This window comes from Phascolarctos cinereus, unplaced genomic scaffold (genome assembly GCF_003287225.1).
Source record: "Phascolarctos cinereus isolate Bilbo 61053 unplaced genomic scaffold, phaCin_HiC Scaffold_8;HRSCAF=390, whole genome shotgun sequence".
Lineage (NCBI taxonomy): Eukaryota > Metazoa > Chordata > Mammalia > Diprotodontia > Phascolarctidae > Phascolarctos > Phascolarctos cinereus.
The window spans coordinates 46,575,573-46,586,143 of NW_027556291.1; positions in this window are offsets into that span (position 1 = coordinate 46,575,573).

Sequence of the window (10,571 nt, forward strand, 5' to 3'; positions counted from 1 at the left end):
GAATGGAGGAGTCAGAGAATCTCAGAGCCTGAAAGGATCTTAGAGGTTCAACCCCCGCCCCTATTTACAGATGAAGAAAATGAGGCCCCTAGAGGTGAAGGAACTTGCCCAAGGTCACACAGGTACTAAGAAGCAAGACTAGGATTTCAACCCAGGGTCTTCATGTACTGAGAAAGAGTGTGTTAGAAGAGAAGTCGCTTGAGGTGTGATTACTCGATAACTAATGTCTCAATTTTGATAGATGGGGCTATTAGCCCCTTTGGCTGTAAGGTGGGCCCCTAGCCCAGCCCCCTATTACCCCTCCCATCATGTTTTGCCCTACATCTGTCCACAACCCCCTAACAGCAGCCTCTCTCTCCACGTGAATTGGCTTTATTCTCTCCACGGCTTGTGAATGGTGATATGTTCAAACTATAGTATTCCAATGTTTCCATAGTAACTAATGCACATCAACGGGGGGAAAGAGGCAAGCTTGAAAGAAAATAACATTCCCATAAAATAAGTGAGGGTGAAGGTGCTTTAGAAATGTTATTACCTCTTGTTTAGGAATACGAAGATATGAATCTCCTTAGTAATGAACTTGCAAAAAGTTGCTACAATAAAACTAGCTGGTGGCCATTTCTTTTCTATCTTTCTATATAATCATCATTCTCCAAAGCCTTTTAATGCTTGGGCTGCCCACGGCTATTGCGAGGCGTGAATTAAATGGACACGGACCTGGCTGTTCTTCTCTTCTGAGCCTACAATCAGGGCTGCAGACTAGAGGCAGCTCGCTGGCCATCTTTCCTGATCGCCGGGCATTTGGAGGAGGTTGGCCCTTGAAGGTGGTCTGTTTTGCCAAATGAAATACAGATCTGCTTTGGACCACAAGACTTACAGTAGCTGTACTTTAGGTCAGTGTGTGTGTGTGTGTGTGTGTGTGTGTGTGTGTGTGTGTGTGTGTGTGTTTCTTGAGCCAATGAATTACTGGGGCTGGGAGGCACTCCTTTTTCTCCTTCTTCTTCCCATTCCCTTAATACCTTTAACTTTCACAGGTTCATAGGATTCAGACTTAGAAGGAACCTTACAGATCATATTGCCCAACCCAAGGAAGGAGCTAAGTCTCAGACAGGTTAAGGTCACATGGCTAGTAACATTGCAGAGTCAGGATTTGAACCCAGGTTTTCAGGTTCCAAATCAGAGGACTTTCCACTCTATTATGCTGCATATTCTAATTTTCCCTCTTCCTGCTTGTTCCCCAAACACATCCCTTCCTTCCTCCAACCATTTATTTTCCCCAATCCAAATCGTAGAATCATAGACATGCTTGTTGAATAGAATGTCAGAACTGGAAAGACCTTAGGGGTCATCTGGTCCACTTCCTTCATTTTACGGAGCAGGACATCAAAGCCTCAAGAATGAACCATCAATCCATCAGCAGACATTTATTAAGCACCTACTATGTGTCAGGCATTGCAGGTGCAGGGAATGCAGATATATAAGCAAGGCAATCAGTGCTTTCAAGAAGCTGCCATTCAAGTGGGGAGATATACCAAGTTCATAGACAAAGGAATCCAGAAAACATGGACAAGCTAAATGCACATGGATGAAGGGGGGTGTCAGAAAAGGCATCTCAAAGCAGGTAACATGTGGGCTGAGCCTTGAAGAGAGCCGGGGTTTGTGAGGAGAGGCAACATTCTGGAAATAGGGGACAGTTTGTGAAAAGAGGTGAGCAGAAGTGAGAGATGGAATGGCACATACGCGGAGCATCATGTGGGACAATTTGGCTGGAGCGGATAATGACTGCCTTGTCTGTTGGGCTTCTCAGACACCATGCAACTTCCTTCCATATGGGCTGCTGTTAACTGTCTGAGGCTGAATAGCTCTCCATAGAAGACAGAGGAAAACAGCTCACTTACTCTGCTGAACAGAGTAATTGTTTACCTGAACCTTCAGGCTCCAAGTTATCTATTGTGTCAGATAAAGAAACCTGCTCTTGGGACAGTGAGTAATGTGTAATAAGCCTGGGAAGATAATCTGGAGCCAAATTGTGCGGGGCTTAAAGTGTCAAAAAGAAGACTTTGTGCTGTAGACTGGAGTCAGCAAGGAGCCACTGCAGCTTCTTGAGCAGAGGAGTGACATAGAGCTGTGTTTCAGGCCTATCAATTGACAGCAATATAGAGGACGAATTGGACAGGGAAGAGCCTATTAAATATACTACTGCCATAGTCACTAGACAAAGAGTGGTACCAGTCTGAACTAGGGAAGGGGCTGTGTGGTTGGAGAGAAGGGGATGGAGGTGACAGATGATGGGACATGAAGTGGACAAGAGCTGGTGATTGATTGGATACTGGGGGTGGGAGAGAAGGAAGAGTGACAGGAGAGTGATGGGACATGGGGCAGCTAGGTGGCACTGCAGTGGGGAGAGCACCAACGCTGGAGTCAGGAGGATCTAAGTTCAAATCTGACCTCAGACACTTACTAGCTGTATGACCCTGGGCAAGTCACTTAACCCAGTTTGCCTCAAAAAAAAAAAAGATGATGGGGCAGTTAGGAGGAGAGGTAGATTTGATGGGTAAGTTAATGAGCTTTGTTTTCCACTTATTGAGTTTGAAATCACATCCAGTGTACCAGCATGCTTCCAGTTACCCAGGCTGCGTCACTCTTTTTTTTTTTTTTAGTTAGGCATTGGGGTTAAGTGACTTGCCCAGGGTCACACAGCTAGTAAGTGTTGTATGTCTGAGGTCACATTTGAACTCAGGTCCTCCTGAACCCAGGGCCAGTGCTCTGTCCACTACATCACCTAGTTGCCCCCTAGGTGTCACTCTTGATCCTTGTCCTTTTTCATTGCCCTGTCCAATCAATTGCCAAGTCTTATATTTTCTACTTTCATACTATCTCTCCTATATACCTCCCTCTCTCCATTTTGATACTACCAAGGGCAAGCCCTCATCACCTCATATCTGGACTTGATCTCCCTGCCTCAAGTCTCTCTTTTATTCCAGCCTATGAGAGTTATCTTCCTAGAGGACAGCTCTGATCATGTCGCTTGCCTATTCAATATAGTCCAGTGACTCCCTATTGTCTGTAAGATCAAATAGAATGTTCTCTGTTTGGCTTTCAGAGCCCTTCATAACCTGGTCCCTTCCCACCTTTCCAGTCTTCTTGCATCTTATTCCCCTGACATGCTTTACAATCCATTGATTCTAGACTTCTTGCTGGTCTTCACTCAGGACACTCAATCTCCCTACTCCATTCATTTTTTTTTTGAGGCAATCAGGTTAAGTGACATGCCCAGGGTCACACAACAAGTAAGTGTCTGAGGTCAGATTTGAACTCAGGTCATCCTGACTCCAGGGCTGGTGCTGTATCCACTGTATTACCACCTAGCTGCCCTTTACTCCATACATTTTCACCAACTGTCTTCCATTTCTAGAATTCTCTCTCTTTGTTACCCCTTGGCTTACTTCAAGTTTCAGCTGAAGTCCTGCCTTCTACAAGAAGCCTTTCCCAGGGGGCAGCTAGGTGGCACAATGGATGGAGCACTGGACTTGAGTTCAAATCCAGCCTCAGACCAAACACTTTACATGTACTAGCTGTGTGACCTTGGGCAAGTCACTTAACCCCAATTGCCTTTAAAAAAAAAAGCCTTTCCCAGGCCTCCTTAATGTTATTGTCTTCCCTTTGAAATTCTTTCCAATTTATCCTGTATGTGTCTTGTTTGTACATTGCTGTTTGAATGTCATCTCCCCCATTAGACTGTGAGCTACTTGAGAGCCAGGACTGTCTTGTGCCTTCATATCTCCAGCACTTAGCTCAGTGCTGGGCAAATAGTAGGTATTTAATAAATGAGTGTTGACTTGACTTGAACGTTCAGTTAGGGCTGCCTAAAGGTCAGTTGGAGACACAGGACTGAAGCTTAGGAGAGCACTGAGGGCAGAGTCATTTGTATAGGGATGAGAGTTGAATCCATGGGAGCTATTGAGGTCACCAAGACAGAATGTAAAGAGGCAAGAGAAGAGTGCCCAGGCAAGAGGAACTCTGTGGTGATCCCCACATGAGGAACTGGACCTGGATGATAAGCCTGCAAAGGAAGCCAAGCAGGAGGAGAATTAAGAGAGAGTAGTGTCAGGCAAGCCCAGGAAGGAGAGAGTGTGCAAGAGAGAAGGTGGTCAGCAGCGGGAAATGCCACAGAGAGCTCAGGATCATGAAGTGGCTTAGCCAAGTTGGTGGGCGATCATGGACTGCAGTCTAGGCCTTCTCACTTCTTCCTAACCTATTGTGGTTTCCATAACCTGCTCATCTCTCCTTCTGGTCCATTCTGAAAAAGAGTGTGTGTGTGTGTGTGTGTGTGTGTGTGTGTGTGTGTGTGTGTGGTATACATAGTTAGATGTGGGCTTACATGCTAATTTATTAAAATATGAAAAGGGCTATTTTTAGTGTTAAGCCAACACATGCTCACCCAACTAGCTAATCTGCTGCCAAAGATGAATAGATTTTATGGTGGTTACTTGTGAGTCTAGAAGAGCTGACATTTTTCTTGAGAATTAACTAATGCCACCTCTACAAATGTGTATAGTAAAAAGCAGGTATCTTGTTACCCCAGAAGCGGAAATTAAGTGTGTGTGTGTGTGTGTGTGTAATGGGATAAAAGAGACATGAATAACTTCAGGTAGCATTGGCCAGGATCCAGTCTGGCCTGATTGCCTCATCAGGCAGACAGGGGAGCCACACTCTCTATTTACATGTGGCCACATCACCTTTGGGAAATTTGCTTTGAGCTTAACTTCAATACTAGTGAATTCAGACAGCAACAACAAGATGTGGGGAGAGAGAGAGAGAGAGAGAGAGAGAGAGAGAGAGAGAGAGAGAGAGAGAGAGAGAGAGAGAGAGAGAGACAGAGAGACAGAGAGACAGAGACAGAGAGACAGAGAGACAGAGAGACAGAGACAGAGACAGAGACAGAGAGAGAGAGAGGAGAGAGAAGAAGGAGAGAGACCGAGAGACAGGAGAGAGAGAGAGACTCTCTCGGAGATTGAGGTTCAGTGATGGAAATGAAAGATTTGCTAGAGTGTCAAGGATCATACAGATAGAGGAACATCTTCTTACTTCTGGCTAAGAGGGATAAGGGGTCTCTAGCTGCAGGAGTCCCCAAAATCAAGATAACCTTCAAGAACAGATGCAAAAAGGATGTATCTTCATATTAGAGGATCTATTTGGAGAAGGGCATTACATTTTTCGTCATGTATGTGGTGTTTGGTGTGAGGTCAGTTCCTGGCTCTGACACTTACTAGCCCTGTGACTCTGGGGAAATCATTTAACTTTTCTTAGCCTCAATTTTCTAATCTGTAAAACGGGGATAGTATTATTTACACTCCCTGTGTCACAGGGTTTTGTGAGGAAATTGCTTTGTAAACCTTAAAGTGCTAAGAAATGGGAGTTATTCCTATGACACCCTGGGGGAAAGGTAAGATTTATGGGGCGGTTTTATTCAGTTAAGCATTCTTTGACCCCACACTAGCTCAAGGGAGTTGAGTCTATTGAATCTGACACATAAAAATAAGGCAGAAAACTCTTCTGGAGTGGAGAAGTCTTCTGTGTCATCATTCCCAGCTCCCCTGAGTCTTTAAATTTCCTATTCAGTCAATAACGCAGCATAACTTTCACCATGACCTTCTTCCCTGTCACCTAGGCTCACAGCCTAGGAATCAGCCTCGAATCTTCACTCTTCATCCTCCATCTCCAATCTGTTGCCAAGTCTTGTCTTTTCCATGTTCAGGACATTTCTCTAAATCAATTTTTTTTTGTGTGGCTAGGCAATGGGGTTAAGTGACTTGCCCAGGGTCACACAGCTAGTGAGTGTTTTGTGTCTGAGGTCAGATTTGAACTCAGGTCCTCCTGAGTCCAGGACCAGTGCTCTAGCCACTGCGCCACCTAGCTGCCCCCCATAACATTTCTCATGTACATTCCTTTCTTTCCCCTTGGTGAGAAGCCATCACTTGGGTGTAGGTCTTCATCACCTCATGCCTTCTGGTTGGCTTCCCTAATTCAGGGCTCTTTCCACTTCAGTCTGTCTTCAGCTGCCAAAGTGATCTCCAAAGCTCAGGTCTGGCCAAATCTCCACCCCCCCAACTCAATAAACTCCAGTGGCCCCCTAGTACCTCCAGGATCAAATATGAAATTCTTGGTGTGGCATTTGAAGTCCTACACAACTTGTCTCCTTCTTGCCTCTCCAGGTTTCTTACGCTTTACTCTACTTCCTTCCACAATTTGAGTTGGAAAAGACTGCTATTTCTCCTTCTCCTTTCTCCTTCCTCCTCTTTCTCTTTCTTCTCTTCTTCCTCCTCCTCCTCCTTCTCCTTCTTCTTCCCTGGCCACATGTGGTACCTCTCTGCACTTGGGGTGTTATACCTTTACATGGGTGCTCTGTCCAAAGGAATATAAGTTTTGGTCACTTATATTTTATAAAATATTTTGGGGTTTGAGTACTTAGATTTTTTTTTAAATTTTATATATTTTTTTCAAAAAGCTAGGACAATTTACTTTTTTCCTGTACTGTTTCCATTTATGATTTCTTGAAACCTAGCTCTGCAAAAACAGGCTTTAAAAAAGCTCATGGTGGGCCAGCTAGGTGGGGCAGTGGATAGAGCACTGGCCCCGAAGTCAGGAGGACCTGAGTTCAAATCCAGCCTCAGACCAAACACTTGACATTTACTAGCTGCGTGACCCTGGGCAAGTCACTTAACCCCAATTGCCTAAAAAAAAAAAAAGCTCATGGTGTTTCAAATGGAGCTCCTTGACCAAGCCTTTAAATGACTCTAGCTTTCACTGATTGTCCAATAATAGGTCCCAGGCCAAGCCTCTGTTGCCCATTGTTTGGGTTTTGATGGCTCAGAATGAGTGCAAAGTAGCAACTGTTTTCTGTTCCTGCCAGAAACTCTGAAGGTCTTCCCCTCCCAGATCCACTCAAGGCAAACTAAGCCATCCGTTGTCTCAATTCTTACCTAGCCCTTCCTCATTGAATGGGTGAATTGAACTCAGACAAACTGAGACCTGGGAAAGACCTTACCTTAAAAAGGCTAAGGTCTCCCCCTGCATCCTGGGCCATTGCCAGTCGTCCTCCTGACCTATGTCTTGCCGTTGGACCTTGATGATTCTGGAGGAGAGAGTGAGGCTGGTGACTTTGCACAGCCCTGCCTCACTTAAATCCAATTCACTTGCAAGTGGAGACATCACCCTCCTGATGTCATTGGTCCTCCTGGAGAATGAAGGACCAACAAGAGCAGCCACAACAACACACATACTCTTCAATCCAGTGCCACTGGCCTCCTTACTGTTCCTTACACAGGACTTCGATCTCCTGACTCTGGCATTTTCTCCTGGCTGTCCCCTATACCCAGAATGCTCTCCCTCCTCACTTCTTCCTCCTGGACCCCTTCAAGACTCAGCTCAAATCCTGCCTTCTGCAGGACATTTTTACATTCCCCTTCACTGCAAGTGTCCTCCCTCTGAGTATCTTCCATCAATTCTGTATAGATCTTGTATGTGCCTAGTTTTTTCACAATGGCAGCTAGGTGGCCCTGCAGGGGATAGATTACCTGCCTTGGAGTCAGGAAGACTCATCTTCCTGAGTTCAAATCTGGCCTCACACACTTACTAGCTGTGTGACCCTGGGCAAGTCACTTCACCCTGTTTGCCTCAGTTTCCTCATCTGTAAAATGAGTGGGAGAAGGAAATGGCAAACCACTCCACTATTACTGTCAAAGAAACCCCCAAATGGGGTCATAAAGAGTTGGACACAACTGAAAAATGGCTTAACAACAACAATTATTTTACATGCTATTTCTCCTCCTCTCTCATTGGAATGTGAACTCCTTGAGGGCAGAGAGACCCTGTTTTGCTTTTCTTTGTATCCCTGTACTTAATATAGCATCTGGCAGAAAGAAATCACTTAAATGCCTCTTGACTGACTCTATTTATTTTTTGTGTGTCTGGGGAACCCCTACATGCCTCCCCTTCCCTTTGTATTTTTTGAGGTCAGTTGCAATAATCTATTCCATCATAAAACAAAGGTTGTTATAATTAGATATTTCATCAGTATTGGGACCCCTAGTGAGAAAATTGTCTCTTCCAATGAAGACAGGCAACTATTCTGCAACTTGTGGTGTTAGACTTCCCTGTAACACCAAGAAATCTAAGTGACTTACTTGCCCAGGGTCACACAGCCTACGTGTCAGAGATGGGACTTGAACAGCTTTCTAGCTTCTCATCATAAAGTTATTGCTCATGACATCTTCTTTGTTTGAGGCAATTGGGGTCACACAGGGTCATATAGCTAGTAAGTATCTGAGGTTGGATTTGAATTCAGGTCTTTCCCGACCTGACCAGTGCTCTATCCACTGCATCACCTAGCTGCCCCCATCTTTTACAACAATGAAGACATTAAAGAACAAATCCCCTTCTGGATTCCAGTTTCCTCTGCTGTAAAATGGAGGTTGGATTGGGTGAGTTCTAAGGTCCCTTCTGTATCTAGCGTTTTCTGTGCTTAATGTTCTCCTGAAAATGGATATTTTCATGAGCAATGTAGGTACTGTGGGTTAAAACAATTTTTCCTCCTCTATCTCAATACAATTTAGAATAAATCATATCAGCCAGAAAGCAATATCGCTAGAGAAATGGATTTCCCTTTACTTGAATATTTGTTTCATATTTGGGATGTATTTGGGTTCATATTTGGAGTCAAGCAGATTGCTAGTGTATTCTTCACCTGTAATTTTTGAAACATAAGAGCTACATTAAAGCTGTGCCTATTTAGAGCTAGGTAGAGGGTTGAGAGACAGATGCTGTAATTTTATACAGTACATGATGTTCCAGCAGATTTGCCCTGCTTCCTAGCAAATTGACCTTAGGTGGTTGTGTTGGCTTAATTAATTCATTTACTTGGCCTTTTCCAGCTGTGATTGCCTCTTTGGGCAGGGCCATAGGAAAGTGATTGCTAAGGCATCTTTGCTTTCCCCCAAACTCCATTACCCCAGTAGGCGGGGCACCAGGTATTTGTCCAAAGCCTGAAGGGTAGACTAATCTATTTAGAACTGAAGAAAAGACAGCAATAACACTGGCAGAGTGAGAAAGGCGGTACAGAGAACTAAGTAAACAGTGAACAGGCCCAGTGATTGAATAAGTAAGTATTTGCTCTGCTGCCAAGTGGAGAGGGAGGTGCAGTTTGGTGAAGACCAGGGCGTGTTTACATAGGGTGGGATCAGCGGTCGTTTGTTCACTCTCCCAATTTAGGAACCGCTTCATGGAGGACCAAGCTTCCCAAGGCTCTGCATTGTGTGATTGATGGAAGGGAAACACTGCGTTTCTTAATCGTGTGAAGGCTTGCTAACATGAAGTGTTGTTTTCAAGAAGTGTTCCAGTCTGAAGTGGATGAATAGAAAGGGGTATTGAACAGTCCGGCTGGGAGAGAGGTGAAGGACCCAACCAGACTATGGGGGGAGGCACCGGGGTAGGGTTGGGTGATCGAGGGACATAGAATTGCAAGGAACCTTAGGGACCCTAGAGTGCCACGAGATTCTTAACCTGGAGTCCATGGTAATTTGAAAAAAATAATGGAATAGCTGTATTCCAAAGTAATTGCAATTCTACATGTTTTATGTATTTAAAACATAGTTCTGAGGAGGGGTCTGTAGTCTTCAGATTGCCCAGGAGGTTCATGACACACAAAAATATATAGAACCCCTGATTTTATACTCCCCCATAAAGAACCCTTGATTTTACCCCTGTAAAGAGCCCCTCATTTTAGGTAATAGGCCCAGAGAAATGACTTGTCCAAGGTCCCACAGGAAGTAATTAGCAGAGCTCAGACTCGAACCTGGGTCTTCTCCAATTAAGTCAATAAGCATTTAAGTGCCTAATATGTGCAGGGCGTTGAACCACACACTGGGGATACAAGTAAATGCAAAAAAAACCAGACATGCAAACAACCAGGTAAGAACAAGCTATATAGAGAATAAATTGTAAATCATCTCAAGGGGAAGGCAGTAGAATTAATGGTGATCGGAGAAGATGAGATTTTAGCTGAGACATGAAGGAGGCCAGGAGATGGAGGTGAGGAGGGAGAGAATTCCAGACATGGGGGGTAGCCAGTGAAAAGGCATGGCGTTTTTTATGGGAGGGACAACCAGGACACCAGACTTCAAATCCTCCTGGTTACCAATGTTGAGCCAAATTAAATTGAAGGGGGCAGCTAGGTGGCACAGTGGATAGAGCACCGGCCCTGAGATCAGGAGGACCTGAGTTCAAATCTGGCCTCAGACCAAACACTTGACACTATCTGTGTGACCCTGGGCAAGTCACTTAACCCCAATTGCCTAAAAACAAACAAACAAACAAACAAAAAAACCAAATTAAACTGAAGGCTTCAATCCTGGTGGATGATGGCCAAATGGCTAAAGGATTGAAGGACTGGCTTCATACACACACATACACACACACCACATACACACACACATGCTTCTTTGCTAGGAGTCAATGTTGGTCCAGGAAATACAATATTTTTATTTTATCGTTCCAAGCATGTACAACATAGA